Source organism: Octopus bimaculoides, chromosome 17 (genome assembly GCF_001194135.2).
Source record: "Octopus bimaculoides isolate UCB-OBI-ISO-001 chromosome 17, ASM119413v2, whole genome shotgun sequence".
NCBI classification, from domain to species: domain Eukaryota; kingdom Metazoa; phylum Mollusca; class Cephalopoda; order Octopoda; family Octopodidae; genus Octopus; species Octopus bimaculoides.
In genome coordinates, this window is record NC_068997.1 from 35,295,782 (window position 1) to 35,306,061 (window position 10,280).

A 10,280-nucleotide genomic window follows, 5' to 3' on the forward strand; every position below is an offset into this window, starting at 1 on the left:
ATTCTTGTGGTGCGATGGAGGAAGAAGACAACAAGAAGCAAAAGGACAGAATGAAGCGTTGGACCTTACCTTGCCGACCGCAGCGGGGTACACGATCGCTCCTAATCAGAACACGTCTTTCTCGTAACGTCGCTGTTTTCTCACTGGCCCCACGTGCTAGCCTTCGACCGCGTGTCGCCGACTTCCGATCTGACCCTTCCGGTTTGGCTTCACCTCTGTTTGCCTCACCCCTCTCCACCTCAACACATAGCTCGTCACAGCCCATAACACCACAATTCTTTTATTGCAGGCAGATGTTTGTACAGATATTCACTACGTCAAAAAACATTACAATAAGTGTTTTTTCATTGATCATATCTGGAAGGTGTTTCAACATATCTAAACCATTACTATAAAACTTTTAATTCAGTATTTCATATGCCTTTTACATACCCATCTTTCTACGCTAGCATGTGTTACACAAATATTTTAGTATGACAGGAATTTTACATCTGGATGCCCTCCCTGTCATTAATCTAATACATATATTGTGCCTGTTAGTACTATTTCATATATGGTATGCATATATGTAAGTCCTAGGGTTTTGGTTATGTACTTGTCTTTTATCTTTTACTTGTTTCGTGTGTGTGTATACACTCACATGTACACACATACACACAAACATGTATACGACAGCCTTCTTTCAGTTTCTGTTGACCAAATCCAAGGTACCATGCAGTGGGACAGAACCTAATGTCACGCAGTTGGGAAGTAAACTTCTTACCGCACAACCATGCCTGCCCTATATATATATATATATATATATATACTTTATTACTCCCAAAGCACCTATTATCATAGGGATTGTTTCTGTTTTCAGGTTTCACATTTGAAATATTATCATTGTTGCTGTTGTTGTTACTACATTTTACTTCTCAGAGCTCACATTCTTACTTGCGCTCTTGATTCAGTGAGAGCAAACAGCAACTTGTTGTCTGAAGTCTCACAGGGTCTCGTTCCACAAATTATAAGACTTGATACTTGGATGTTAAGTATCGTGGAAGATACTCAACACACATATCATTCTCAAAATTCTAGCTATCCCCAGTAGAGCAGTTTTTGGGCATGCTCTGCTCTCATGACAATTCCAATTTTTCCAACATATTTCTCAAACTAGGTGCCTAGAGCTCTGAGTGCCACTACAACTACTGGGATGACAGTTACTCTCCTCATTGCCCACATTCTTGCAATTTTGTCTTTTAGTAATTTATACTTTTCCACCTTTTCCAACTCTCTGTCACCTATGCATGCATCCACAAGTATGGCAATATTTATGAGCTTAGTTTTCTCCTTTTATCTACCACAACAATGTCTGGTCTTTGAGCATCAGTTAGGGAGTCACACTGGATTGTAACATCTCACAGAATTTTACATTCATTGTTCCCAGTAACATTCTTCCATGTTATTATGCCTCCTTTTGTAGTGCTTTTGGACCAGTTTGCTACAGTCACTCACATGCGAGATTGTTTTGTTTTTGTTGTCACACATTCTACAAAAGGGCAAGTCACTGCTCTTAGCTATTTGGAGCTTGGTGTAATTAGTCTGCAAATCAATATCTCAGTGCATTCTTTCAGCCACCTCCAGATGTTGGTCTTGTCTTACCCTTCAATTTCTCTGAGATATTGCCCATACAGTTTTCATTTTCCAGTTGTTTATTCTTTGTTCTTCATCTTGCTTCTTAAGTGTTTTTGGGTGCATCATATTTTCAGTAGGTATTGTGTTGTTATTTCTAACAGTGACAAGCTGTTAGATGAACCATCCCAGATTGTTCATCTTGTTGACCACATAGATCTTGCATCCTATGAGGCTTCTTCCTCCTTTGTTCCTAGGTATATACAGTCAATCAATATAGATCATTGTTATAATAATCATCATTATTATTATTATTATTCAACATTTAATGTCCATTGTCCATGCTGGCATGGGCTGGACGGTTTGACCAGGGCTGACAAGCTGAGAAGCTGCACCAGACTCCAATTTGATTTGGTATGGTTTCTATGGCTGGATACCCTTCCTAATGTCGAGAGTGCAATGGGTGCTTTTATGTGCCATCAGCATGGTTGTCTGTTGCATGATCCAGTATCTGTCACAAGTAGTTGGCTTGATGGGTCTTCTTTTCAAGCACAGCATGTTGCCAAAGGTCTCGGTCATTTGTCATTGCCTCCATGAGGCCAAACACTCAAAGGGTACTTTTTATGTGCCACTGGCATCAGCCACATTTACTCTGTGACACCAGCATCAGCCACATTGCCTCTGTAAGGCCCAACATTCAACAGGTAGTTTTTACGTGCCACCAACACAGGTGTCAGTTACATGACACAAGCATCAGTCACGGCTACTATTTCATTTGGCATGACAGGTCTTCTCAAGTACAGCATATCACTAGTCATTGCCTCTGTGAGGCCCAATGTTCGAAGATTGTGTTTCACCACTTCATCCCATGTTTTCCTGGGTCCTACCTCTTCCACAGGTTCCCTCCACAGTTAGAGATTGGCACTTCTTTACACAGCAGTCCTAGTCCATATGCATTACATGACCAATCAAGCACAGTCATCTCTCTTGCATGCCATTCCTAATGCCTCTTATGCCCAACTTTTCTTTTAAGATGCTTACACTTTGTTGTACATGCACACTGACATTGCACATCCAGCAAAGCATACTAGCATACTAGCTTCATTTCTTTCAAGCTTACACATGTTCTCGGTGGTCACAGCTCATGTTTCTCAGCCATGTAGCATAGCTGTTTGCACACAGGCATCACACAGCCTGCCTTTCACTTTGAGGAAGAGGCTCTTTGTTGCCAACAGAAGTAGGAGCTCTCTGAACTTTACCCAGACTATTCTTATCTTCACAGCTACGCTCTCAGAGCATCCACCTCTCCTACTGACTTGGTCACCTCTAGCTTACCCCAGTGGCATGTGATGGAGTCTATTTTCTGTACATTTTTAGTGTTTATTGTAATTGTAGACCTTCCACACACAAAAACTATTTCCCCAGTTAACCTACGACATATGTTTGTTTAACAGTGAATTCTGAGTATTGTACCTATGTTTGAGTAGTATGGAGTGCATTCTGTGTTAACCTATTGCAGAATAATATATGCTATTTTTAGATAACCACAACCAACTATTTATTAGTGTAATACCATTTTACACCAGACGTTTATACCTATGTCATAACATTTCTGGCAATGAGATTGTTCGAAGCTTGTGCTGGACCAATTTTTGCTTGTACATGGAAGATTTACTAGCTTCAATAATTGAATTACAAAAACAACAACAACAGTTGTTGGAATTTCAGAAGCAACACCAACTCTTAGTGTAACTGATACAGAAGAAAACAGAAATTACATCTAGTTTGTTCACCCCTGACACTGTCACAAATTCAATCGGAGAGTTTGCTTATAACCCAGAGGAGGGTACTACCTTCTCTGCTTACTTTAGAAAATATGAGGAAATTTTTAGAGAGAATTCTGCAACTGGCAAGACAAGAAAAAAAATTTGACTTTTGTTGAGAAAGTTGGTACCAGCCAAGCATGAGAAATATTGCAATTACATATTGTCAAAGGAACTGGGTGAAGTCTGTTTTGAAGAAATGGTGAATATTCTATCAAAGATTTTCAGCAAAAAAAGCTTGGCTTACTGGGTACCAAAGAAACCAGGTGAGATTTGTTTTGATGAAACAATTTTTTATTGAAAATTTTCAATGAAAGAAGTTCCCTGTTCAAAACTTGCTGGTAATGTTTAAATTTGGTCAAAAAAGATGAAGATTTCATCACCTATGCCGGAGTGGTTAACAGAGTGTGTAAGAAATTCAAATTGGATGAGTTGACCCCGGACATGTTCATGGGTTTAATTTTTATTCAAGGACTTAATGCAAGCAAAAATGTAGATGTACAATTCCTGGATATAAGCAAAATTAGAACAGGACCAAATTTAACTCTACAGGCAGTAGCAGGAGAACGTCAGAGGATTATAAATCTACAAAATGACACAGATAAAATTGAAGAAAAAGATTGCTCTCATATTCATGCCTGTCAACTGATATCAGATAAGAAAAAAATGTCCAAAAACAATGTATAATTTACTCCTCCTGTTTGTGTGTATCTTTAGAAGAGAAAATCATGTAAGAATTGAAGTAGAAGATCAATATCATACATGAACCTATGTTTGTTTATGATATGACAATAATAAGTGAGTTGTATGTGTTATTTTATTTATCTATACAGTAATGGCAATGATATAATATTTTCATAAGAGAAAAACATGTAATAACTGAAGTAGAATAAAGATTGTTTTATACACAAAGTTCTGATTGTTTATTGCATGATAATGATAAGTGAATGTATGTGTTATTTTATGATATTTATCAATACAGTAATGACAATTACATAATACATTTCATTGAAATAAGTAATTTATTCATTCTTGAATGTAATGATAGTAATGGTAAATGAAGTTATTGAAGTATTCATGTTGCATTAAGAATATTTCTTTATAAACAATGTTTTTTGTCTTATTTCAGGGTACATAAGCTTTTACTACTAACAGTAAAATGTTTGGATCAATGAAGTTTGTACACCATCTTGTACCATTGCATTATTTTGGTTGAGACAAAATATGTAATAGCAAAATAGGAGTCCCCTTTTTCAACTGAAGACAATGAAGAGCTGTACCTGGTGGTTCTAGTGAGTTAAAGAATTCGATGGAGTAGTTGACACAATCCTGATCATCAACAACACTGTCAATTAATGGTATGTAGAGGAACATTTTTTTGGAGCCAGGATAGCTCTGTCACCGATGTAATCTGTATTGTTGTAACTATGAAGAAGATTAGGAAAGGTTTCATACAGCAAATCATCAACGGAATCAGTTGAATTATATATTGCATTGAGTGTAAGAAACTGTTCTTCACTAATTAGAATTCTCCCTTCACCAAGTTTCAAAAGCTACTCTGCAAACAGTTCAGCTGAATGATCTCTCGAAAGCATTGATCTCATATAATAATTTAAGTAGAAAAGAGATGAACTTCATACATGAACTTCTGTTTGTTTATTATATGACAATAGTGAGTTTTATTTTTTATTATATTTATCAATACAGTAATGGCAATTATATAATACAGTTCATTGAAATAGGTAATTTAGTCATTCTTGAATGTAATGATAGTAATGGGAAATTAAGTTATTGAAGTATTGATGTTGCATTAAGAGTGAATATTTCTTTATAAACAATGTTTTTAGTTTTATTTTATGGTGCATAAGCAAAAAGATTTGCTTTTGCTCCCACACGTGATGCCATGTGAAAAGCATGGCTGTTGAAGTTGCAATCCAGCAACTTTTAGTGTTTGGCCTCGACTTTTATTAATGCTCATGGATAGGAAAGTGTAACCGTTGAAATTGCAATGGGACATTAGATAGTATAACTGGTATATGTCTAAAGTTTTGTATGATTCTCTTAGTCTGTCTTTTGGTACCTTCATACTTTCTTCCTTTTTTTTCTTGCTCCCCCTCTCACACATTTCTTGGTCCTCTCTTTAATTCCTACTTTTCCACCTCGTTTATCTCCTTTGTACCTTTCTCTTTTTTCTCTCTTTCCCATCCTTCTGACCCCTACCCCTCTCTCCTCCATCCACATGACCGGTGTTTGGCCAGCCATGATCTTTCTTTCTTGGCTTGACTGCCAACTGCAAACATCTCTTATGTCCATCTCCTGTGTTCCTGCCTCAAGGCTTTCACTCTATATACACCAGCTCAATTTGATTTGTCTTCATTAGTCAAAAGACACTTGTTATATTCTTGTTGTTTGTATTTGTAATTGTGTAACATGTTCTCCGTTATTTGTCTTTGTTGTCATACACATTTGCTTGCTTTCTTACAAAAAAAAAATCTAATGCTCTTAACTTAGATTTTTGGCGGGGCAACCAGATTCAAACAGTCCCAAGTGTAACTGCCCAAACCTGCAAGGACCATGAGGAAACTTGACTGATCAAAGAAGGCCACAAATAACCCGTCCTTATTTTTTCTGTCCCTCTATTTGTTATTTTTCTTGTCTGTCTTTGTACCATCTATCTGTCCGGATGTTTTATTGTCCTCTATTGCATTTTTGTTCCATTTTTTAAATATTTATATTTATAATATATACATAGGTGTGGCTGTGTGGTAAGTAGCTTGCTTCCCAACCACATGGTTCCAGGTTCAGTCCCACTGCCTTGGGCCGACCAAAGCTTTGTGAGTGGATTTGGTAGAAGGAAACTGAAAGACTATCATGTGTGTGTGTGTGTGTGCACGTACGTGCATGTGTGTGTCTGTCCCACCAATATTGTTGCTTAATAGATTGTTACTGAGCTTGATTATTTCTTTGTGATGGGTATCACGAGCGCTAAGAATTCCACCCACTTCACAGAATTGATCAAGGACACCCCCACTGAATCCAACCAGATGGTGAGTCTAGATGTGATAAGTCTGTTCACCAAAGTCCCAACTGGTGACGCACTATTGGTGATTCAAGAAAAACTAATGACGGACACCCATCTAAAAGAACGCACTAGTAAACCACTAAGAAACTTGATGGAAATGTTGACCGTCTGTGTAGAAACTACCTACTTCAGTATGGACACTGATATATATCGACAAAAAGAGGGTCTAGCTATGGGTTCACCATTATCACCGATAATAACCAATATATACATGGAATACTTTGAGAATTTGGCTTTAGGATCAACACCACTAAAACCAACCCTGTGGCTGCGATATGTTAATGACACCTTCATACTCTGGCCCTACCAGGAAGATGTCCAAATGCTGTTAGATCATGTGAACTCAATAAAGCCATCCATACAGTTCACAATGGAAAAAGAAAAGGACAATCTGCTAGCATTCCTGGACGTATTAATAACACAAACCAAGTATGGATTTAGGACATCTGTATACCGCAAGCTGACCTTCACTGGACGATATCTCAACTTCAACTCCCACCATCCATACAGTGTAAAGAGAGGGATTGCTCAGTGCCTAAAACTTCGAGCAATGAATATAAGTAGCAATTGTGACACCCACCACGAAGAAATGATCAAGCTCAGTAACAATCTATCAAGCAACAACTACCCCAAAAGTATACTCTCCACTCCAATTATGAAGAAAAGAGATATATGACATCAGGACAGTATTCAATAGTAATACAACACTTCGCAAATATCTCCTTTGAATAAGACCACCAATAGAAGAGAATATGACCAAGAACTGTTGTTTAACAGTTGCTGTCTGAGAGAGACTACATGATATTCAAAGGCTGTCTGCATTGATCTCAAGCCACTATTTCCTTCATCTATCCTGAGTTATTGATATCCCTATCTCTATGGAGGTTTCCAGTTGAGGTCATGATCCAGCAAGTTTTAAAGTGTATGAGGTAGATTTTCTCTACAGAGCAGTCAAGTATCCCAAATAGTACTGTGAATGCCTAGAGGAATATTGCCTTGTTGTAAGAGATGTATGTATGTATATATGCATGCATACAGGAAGGCATGAATATGCGTATATTGGAGTGGTTGGCATTAGGAAGGGCATCCAGCTGTAGAAACTCTGCCAGATCAGATTGGAGCCTGGTGCAGCCATCTGATTCGCCAGTCCTCAGTCAAATCGTCCAACCCATGCCAGCGTGGAAAGCGGATGTTAAATGATGATGGTAATGATGATGATAATGTATATATGAGAGCGTGTATTTTTGTGTTTCTTATTATGACATTACACATTAATTGTAAATATCTGGTGGAGTAGGATATGGCCTAGTCACCTGTAAAGTTAATCAGGTTATCCACAAGGAAGTCAAACCCAACAATTGGTGTAGCAGCATTATAGTCAACTGCTACAAAGGCAAAGGTGATGACTTAGACAGAAATAATTACAGATGCATCAAATTGCTGGACCAGGTGATGAAAGTCACAGTAAGGGACATAACTCAATTAATTCGGAAGAGAGTAATGTAAATGAAATGCAGTTTAGATTTGTACCAGGTGGGGGTATGACTGATGTTATATTCCTGGTTCGGCAACTGCAGGAGAAGTATTTAGCCAAAATAAACTTTTATATATGGCTTTTGCAAACATAGAGAAAGCTTTTGACTGGGTCCTCTGCTCCCTTGTCTGGGGTCAACGCGAAAGCTAGGGATTGATGAATGGTTAGTGAGAGCTATGCGAGCCATGTACAAGGATGCTGCCATTACGGTGAAGGTTGGCAACAAGTATAGCAATGAATTCAGTGTACAGGTAGGAGTTCACCAAGGCTCAGTTCTCAACCCCGTCTTGTTTATCTTAGTCTTCCAGGCCTTAACAGAGGAATTCAAGATGGACTGTCCCTGGGCGCTCCTCTATGCTGATGACCTAGCTCTTATAGCTGAATCACTACCTGACCTTGACAAGAAATTTCAGGTGTGGAAGTAAAGCCTGGGCCTTAGAATTAATTTAGTGAAAACCAAAGTCCTAGTACATAGGAAAACAGACAAGTCACAAGCCCCTTCTGGGAGATGAACCTGCTTGATATGTAAGAAGGGTATTGGTAGAAACTCCATATGTTGTACTCGGTACTAGCTTTGGACATGTAGGAGGTGTAGTTGTATCACAGGAAGTTTAATAGAGTATATAGAAAATATAGTCGTTGTGTGTGGCAAATGTACAGGTACAATAAACACTAAAAATGCAATGACAATAGACTCCTTCAAATGCTCAAGGGGATCATTAGAAGTAGTAGATATCTTCTGTTACCTAGGAGTCCAAGTTAGCAGTGGAGGAGGAAGTTCTGAAAGTGTAGTTACTAAAATAAGAACAGGCTGGGCAAAGTTCAGAGAGTTTCTACCTTTGTTGGTAACTGAAGGCCTCTCCCTCAGAGTGAGAGGCAGATTGTATGATGCATGTATATGTACAGCTATGTTATATGGCAGTGAAACATGGGTTTTGACTACAGAGGACATGTGAAGGCTTGAAAGAAATGAAGCTAGCATGCTCCACTGGATGGGTAATGTCAGTGTGCATGCATGACAGATTGTAAATAATTAAGAGGAAAACTGGATATAAGAGGTATCAGATGTTGTGTGCAAGAGAGAAGACAATGCTGGTATGGTCATGTGATGCATATGGATGAGGACAGCTGCATAAAGAAGTACTGAGCTCTTATTGTGGAAGGAACCTGTGGAAGGGGTAGATTCAGGTGGACATGGGACAGAATGGTGAGAAAGGATCTTTGGATGCTGAGCCTTACTAAAGAAATGAAAGTGGACCAGGATATGTGGCAATTTGTGGTATATGATGCATTAAGCTAAGTAAAATCGTTGTGAAAATGCCCCCATGACAGTCCTATGTAAATGCTCTGTGTCAGTGCTGTGTAAATATACCCATGCCAGTGACACATAAAAAGCACTCAGCACATTCTATTAAGTGATTGGCATTAGGAAGGGCATCCAGCTGTAGAAACCATGCCATGACAAATGATTAGAGTCTGAACAGCTGGCCAGCTCCATATCAAATCGTCCAACCCATGCCATCTGTGTTATAAGATTCCTGATATGAAACTCTGTGTTGAATTTATCCAGCAAGTTCAACAGACCGTTGATTACAATCCCAGAAAGTCCATGAGGTCAATTGCAAAAGATCTCCATGTGTCAGAAGGAACAGTCAAAAATGTTGTCCATGAAGACATCGGATATAAGTCTTATATGATGAGGAAAGGTCAGTTTGTCAGAAAAAGCAAAACAAAATCACTACAAACTGAAACATCCAGCAGAAGAAGATTTGTTTTGGTTTTTCTCAAACAAGATAAACTTTGATCAAGATCAAAAGGTTAACAGAAGAAATGACAGATGGCTATGTGCAGACTCTTATGAAGTTCCAAGTGTTATGCATACAAAATGTCCTGCAACTGTCATGATTTTAGGGGTTGTCAGCAATGAAGGACATGTGATGCCTCCTTACTTCTTTCCACAAGGCCTTAGAGTTAACACTGCTGCCTACATTGAGGTCCTGGAAACAATTGTTAAGCCATGGATAGACAGTGAATGCAATGGGAGGCCATATGTGTTTCAGTAAGACTCTGCACTATCACACATGGCTCTAGTAACACAGGAATGGATGGCTGAAAATTTTCATGATCACATAACCCCAAACATTTGTCCTAATTCCCCAGACACTGGGTATTCCGTCATAGGAGATAAAGTGAGTATGGGATAATCCAGAAACAGCTGTAAGACTTCAAA